Below are 6,853 nucleotides of genomic sequence, written 5' to 3'. Positions count from 1 at the left end.
TTTGGGTTGCTTGGCGGATTTTGCCCTATCCGCAAGTGAGCTCGGTCCCTAAACGTTCGAGAAACCCGATTGCTATGCGCCGACTCTCTTTCTTGCGAGCCTCCATCTAGCTTTTGGGTCTCTACGGAACGGAAGTCGGAATCTGGGACCGTTGTTTGATTCGACGAGGCAGACTACGGTTGTGCGAGAATCGGACAAATAACTTATATAGGGGAGGTGTTGACTGGAGCATTCTCCCCCGTGCCCCTCTAACTCGACCAATGCTGGCGCTCGAACGGTGGTAGCGCTCGGATTTTCGTTGAGCGCCAGCATTGGTCGATTTAGAGGGGCATGCGAGATTCCCGAATGCTATGCGAGGGCTCTAACGGAAATGTCTATTGGTTTCGGTATGGATGCAATTGCGAGTGGTTCGGCAAAGGTAGTCGTTCCGATGCGTCCATGTCGTGGCCAAATCGATAATTCGATTTGAGCCCTCGTATAGCATTTGGGTCTCTCGATGTGATTCCGCATTCCAGTCCCTTTGGGCACTGCTTGAGCCGCATCCCAGGGGGTTCCCTTCCCAATAATCTGCCTCGCAACCCGATTGCTATGCGGTGAGGCTCCTCGGCCGCCTCGGAACTATCTGTGTATCAGACGCATCGCGGGATAAGGGGTTGGCAACGGTAGTCGCCCCAAGCGCGTCCGATGCTTGGACCATTCCGAGGCGGCCCTGAAGCCTCTTCCGTCTAGCCGTTGGGTCCTTCTCGCCGCATCCCTTGCCTCGCACCCCGATTGCTATGCGGTGAGGCTCCTCGGCCGCCTTGGAACTATCTGTGTATCAGACGCATCGCGGGATAAGGGGTTGTCACTGGTAGTCGCCCCAAGCGCGTCCGATGCTTGGACCATTCCGAGGCGGCCCTGAAGCCTCTTCCGTCTAGCCGTTGGGTCCTTCTCGCCGCATCCCTCGACTCGCACCCCGATTGCTATGCGGTGAGGCTCCTCGGCCGCCTTGGAACTATCTGTGTATCGGACGCGTCGCGGGATAAGGGGTTGTCACTGGTAGTCGCCCCAAGCGCGTCCGATGCTTGGACCATTCCGAGGCGGCCCTGAAGCCTCTTCCGTCTAGCCGTTGGGTCCTTCTCGCCGCATCCCTCGCCTCGCACCCCGATTGCTATGCGGTGAGGCTCCTCGGCCGCCTTGGAACTATCAATGTATCGGACGCGTCGCGGGATAAGGGGTTGTCACTGGTAGTCGCCCCAAGCGCGTGCGATGCATGGACCATTCCCAGGCGGCCCTGAAGCCTCTTCCGTCTAGCCGTTGGGTCCTTCTCGCCGCATCCCTCGCCTCGCACCCCGATTGCTATGCGGTGAGGCTCCTCGGCCGCCTTGGAACTATCTGTGTATCGGACGCGTCGCGGGATAAGGGGTTGTCACTGGTAGTCGCCCCAAGCGCGTCCGATGCTTGGACCATTCCGAGGCGGCCCTGAAGCCTCTTTCGTCTAGCCGTTGGGTCCTTCTCGCCGCATCCCTCGCCTCGCACCCCGATTGCTATGCGGTGAGGCTCCTCGGCCGCCTTGGAACTATCTGTGTATCGGACGCGTCGCGGGATAAGGGGTTGTCACTGGTAGTCGCCCCAAGCGCGTCCGATGCTTGGACCATTCCGAGGCGGCCCTGAAGCCTCTTCCGTCTAGCCGTTGGGTCCTTCTCGCCGCATCCCTCGCCTCGCACCCCGATTGCTATGCGGTGAGGCTCCTCGGCCGCCTTGGAACTATCTGTGTATCGGACGCGTCGCGGGATAAGGGGTTGTCACTGGTAGTCGCCCCAAGCGCGTCCGATGCTTGGACCATTCCGAGGCGGCCCTGAAGCCTCTTCCGTCTAGCCGTTGGGTCCTTCTCGCCGCATCCCTCGCCTCGCACCCCGATTGCTATGCGGTGAGGCTCCTCGGCCGCCTTGGAACTATCTGTGTATCGGACGCATCGCGGGATAAGGGGTTGTCACTGGTAGTCGCCCCAAGCGCGTCCGATGCTTGGACCATTCCGAGGCGGCCCTGAAGCCTCTTCCGTCTAGCCGTTGGGTCCTTCTCGCCGCATCCCTCGCCTCGCACCCCGATTGCTATGCGGTGAGGCTCCTCGGCCGCCTTGGAACTATCTGTGTATCGGACGCGTCGCGGGATAAGGGGTTGTCACTGGTAGTCGCCCCAAGCGCGTCCGATGCTTGGACCATTCCGAGGCGGCCCTGAAGCCTCTTCCGTCTAGCCGTTGGGTCCTTCTCGCCGCATCCCTCGCCTCGCACCCCGATTGCTATGCGGTGAGGCTCCTCGGCCGCCTTGGAACTATCTGTGTATCGGACGCGTCGCGGGATAAGGGGTTGTCACTGGTAGTCGCCCCAAGCGCGTCCGATGCTTGGACCATTCCGAGGCGGACCTGAAGCCTCTTCCGTCTAGCCGTTGGGTCCTTCTCGCCGCATCCCTCGCCTCGCACCCCGATTGCTATGCGGTGAGGCTCCTCGGCCGCCTTGGAACTATCTGTGTATCGGACGCGTCGCGGGATAAGGGGTTGTCACTGGTAGTCGCCCCAAGCGCGTCCGATGCTTGGACCATTCCGAGGCGGCCCTGAAGCCTCTTCCGTCTAGCCGTTGGGTCCTTCTTGCCGCATCCCTCGCCTCGCACCCCGATTGCTATGCGGTGAGGCTCCTCGGCCGCCTTGGAACTATCTGTGTATCGGACGCGTCGCGGGATAAGGGGTTGTCACTGGTAGTCGCCCCAAGCGCGTCCGATGCTTGGACCATTCCGAGGCGGCCCTGAAGCCTCTTCCGTCTAGCCGTTGGGTCCTTCTCGCCGCATCCCTCGCCTCGCACCCCGATTGCTATGCGGTGAGGCTCCTCGGCCGCCTTGGAACTATCTGTGTATCGGACGCATCGCGGGATAAGGGGTTGTCACTGGTAGTCGCCCCAAGCGCGTCCGATGCTTGGACCATTCCGAGGCGGCCCTGAAGCCTCTTCCGTCTAGCCGTTGGGTCCTTCTCGCCGCATCCCTCGCCTCGCACCCCGATTGCTATGCGGTGAGGCTCCTCGGCCGCCTTGGAACTATCTGTGTATCGGACGCGTCGCGGGATAAGGGGTTGTCACTGGTAGTCGCCCCAAGCGCGTCCGATGCTTGGACCATTCCGAGGCGGACCTGAAGCCTCTTCCGTCTAGCCGTTGGGTCCTTCTCGCCGCATCCCTCGCCTCGCACCCCGATTGCTATGCGGTGAGGCTCCTCGGCCGCCTTGGAACTATCTGTGTATCGGACGCGTCGCGGGATAAGGGGTTGTCACTGGTAGTCGCCCCAAGCGCGTCCGATGCTTGGACCATTCCGAGGCGGCCCTGAAGCCTCTTCCGTCTAGCCGTTGGGTCCTTCTCGCCGCATCCCTCGCCTCGCACCCCGATTGCTATGCGGTGAGGCTCCTCGGCCGCCTTGGAACTATCTGTGTATCGGACGCGTCGCGGGATAAGGGGTTGTCACTGGTAGTCGCCCCAAGCGCGTCCGATGCTTGGACCATTCCGAGGCGGACCTGAAGCCTCTTCCCTCTAGCCGTTGGGGCTTTCTCGCCGCATCCCTCGCCTCGCACCCCGATTGCTATTCGGTGAGGCTCCTCGGCCGCCTTGGAACTATCTGTGTATCGGACGCATCGCGGGATAAGGGGTTGGCAGTGGTAGTCGCCCCAAGCGCGTCCGATGCTTGGACCATTCCGAGGCGGCCCTGCAGCCTCTTCCGTCTAGCCGTTGGGGCCATCTCGCTGCATCCCCCACCTCGCACCACGATTGCTATGCGGTGAGGCTCCTTGGCCGCCTCGGAACTATCTGTGTATCGGACGCATCGCGGGATAAGGGGTTGTCACTGGTAGTCGCCCCAAGCGCGTCCGATGCTTGGACTATTCCGAGGCGGCCCTGCAGCCTCTTCCGTCTAGCCGTTGGGGCCATCTCGCCGCATCCCCCAGCTCCTCGGCCGCCTCGGAACTATCTGTGTATCGGACGCATCGCGGGATAAGGGGTTGGCAGTGGTAGTCGCCCCAAGCGCGTTCGATGCTTGGACTATTCCGAGGCGGCCCCGCAGCCTCTTCCGTCTACCCTTTGGGGCCATCTCGCCGCATCCCTCGCCTCGCACCCCGATTGCTATGCGGTGAGGCTCCTCGGCCGCCTGGGAACTATCTTCGTATCGGATGCATCGCGGGATAAGGGGTTGTCACTGGTAGTCGCCCCAAGCGCGTCCGATGCTTGGACTATTCCGAGGCGGCCCTGTGGCCTCTTCCGTCTAGCCGTTGGGGCCATCTCGCCGCATCCCTCACCTCGCACCCCCATTGCTATGCGGTGAGGCTCCTCGGCCGCCTTGGAACTGTCTTCGTATCGGAAGCATCGCGGGATAAGGGGTTGTCACTGGTAGTCGCCCCAAGCGCGTCCGATGCTTGGACTATTCCGAGGCGGCCCTGCAGCCTCTTCCGTCTAGCCGTTGGGGCCATCTCGCCGCATCCCCCACCTCGCACCCGGATTGCTATGCGGTGAGGCTCCTCGGCCGCCTTGGAACTATCTTCGTATCGGACGCATCGCGGGATAAGGGGTTGTCACTGGTAGTCGCCCCAAGCGCGTCCGATGCTTGGACTATTCCGACGCGGCCCTGTGGCCTCTTCCGTCTAGCCGTTGGGGCCATCTCGCCGCATCCCCCACCTCGCACCCCGATTGCTATGCGGTGAGGCTCCTCGGCCGCCTTGGAACCATCTTCGTATCGGACGCATCGCGGGATGAGGGGTTGTCACTGGTAGTCGCCCCAAGCGCGTCCGATGCTTGGACCATTCCGAGGCGGCCCTGAAGCCTCTTCCGTCTAGCCGTTGGGGCCTTCCCGCCCCATCCCTCGCCTCGCACCCCCGATTGCTATGCGGTGAGGCTCCTCGGCCGCCTTGGAACCATCTGTGTATCGGACGCATCGCGGGATAAGGGGTTGGCACTGGTAGTCGCCCCAAGCGCGTCCGATGCTTGGAGCATTCCGAGGTGGCCCTGAAGCCTCTTCCGTCTAGCCGTTGGGGCCTTCCCGCCCCATCCCTCGCCTCGCACCCCGATTGATATGCGGTGAGGCTCCTCGGCCGCCTTGGAACTATCTGTGTATCGGACGCATCGCGGGATAAGGGGTTGGCACTGGTAGTCGTCCCAATCGCGTCCGATGCTTGGACCATTCCGAGGCGGCCCTGCAGCCTCTTCCGTTTAGCCGTCGGGGCCTTCCCGCCGCATCCCTCGCCTCGCATCCCGATTCCTATGCGGTGAGTCTTCTCGGCCGCCGCGGAACTATACCTGTTATTGCTACTGCATCCTTCGGCTGGTAACCTCCTCTGCCGCCTTGGAACGTTCTCTTTGTCGGACGCGTCGCGGGATAAGGGGTTGGCACTGGTAGTCGCCCCAAGCGCGCCCGATGCATAGACCGCTCCGAGTTGACCTTGCTTTCAGCCTCTCACATGCATAGACCTCTCTGAGTCGACCCTGCAGCCTCTCACGTTTAGCCTTTGGAATCTCGCCTCACAACATGATTGCTATCCTTGATGCATCCCTTGCCTCGAGCCCTGATTGCTTTCTTGGCTGCATCCCTCCTCTCCTCACAGCCCGGTTGTCATCACTGCTTCATCCGTCGCTTCATGCATTCTGGCTGCTGGGCCCTTCCCACCGCACACCTCGATTGCTATCTCTTCTGCATCACACACCCCGATTGCTATCTCTGCTACATCCCTCGGCTCTCACTTCTGCATCCTTCGCCTCCCACCTCGATTGCTATCAATGCTGCATCCGTAACCTCACACCCCGATTGCTATGCGGGGAGGCTCCTTGGCCGCCTTGGAAATTTCTGTGTGTCGGACGCACCGCGGGATAAGGGGTTGGCACTGGTAGTCGCCCCAAGTGCGCCCGATTCTTAGACCGCTTCGAGGTGACCTCGTAGCCTCTTTCGTCCAGGCTTCCTGCCTTCAACGCCCTTTTTACACCTCGATTGCTATGCGCGGGCTCGTTGGCGTCTATCACCTCTCTGCGAAGAGTGGCACGATGATTGTTGGGGTAAATCGTAGCAGTCCGATCTCTGGCCTTGGGCCATTGTGAGGGCTGATCGATTTCCTGTGCGCATCTCGTGTTCGCCCAGTAACAGACTCGACGACTTGTAATCGGTCTTGTTCCCGATTGTTCCTGGAGGTAGTCTTCGGAACTCTTGGATTTGACCTGTCACTCGAACTGTCCTCTTCCGAGGATGCTTGTGTGTGTGTGCTTGTGCCATTTCCTTGGCGGTATTAACGAGATATTAAAGAGCGGAGTGAGCGCCTCGCCCAGCTATGTTTGGGGCTCTCACTCCCTTACCCGGTGTGCGACCGCTTTGCACGTAGGTTGCGGAGCATCGCGACTCTTTCGATGTTTGGCGGTTGTCTTCCGGTGATGCGTTGGTCCCGAAGTGCACGTTACTAGCATTTCTGCCATTGTTCTCGATCTTTGGCACGTTCCTTCGTTGCAATTGGATATATATCTCCGTTTATACGCGCAGGCTTCTCCCGCCTATTCAGCGCTGTCCCACTCTCAGCACTCTCGTGGTCTCCTTGGCTTCTCTCTCCCGTGAGCGAGCTCTCTTCTCGAGTCTTTTCCATGTCCCATGGAGGTTGCCTTGCGAAATTCGGGCACACAAACGTGACCGGATAAGAGCGGAATTGCCTATGAGGAGAAGCTCACCTTAGGGAGCAGCAATGCCGAGTGTTTCGACAGAGGGTAGAGGGGGCGTTGTTTGGGCGGTTGCACAAAAGAGTGCTACGGTTGCACTGAAGGTTGCTTCTTCGTCTCCGACGAACTCTTCGAGGCAAAAAAGCTTGTATACGGGGTCG

The sequence above is a fragment of the Cryptomeria japonica genome, unplaced genomic scaffold (assembly GCF_030272615.1).
Source record: "Cryptomeria japonica unplaced genomic scaffold, Sugi_1.0 HiC_scaffold_238, whole genome shotgun sequence".
NCBI lineage: Eukaryota > Viridiplantae > Streptophyta > Pinopsida > Cupressales > Cupressaceae > Cryptomeria > Cryptomeria japonica.
Note: the sequence above shows the minus strand (reverse complement) of the source record.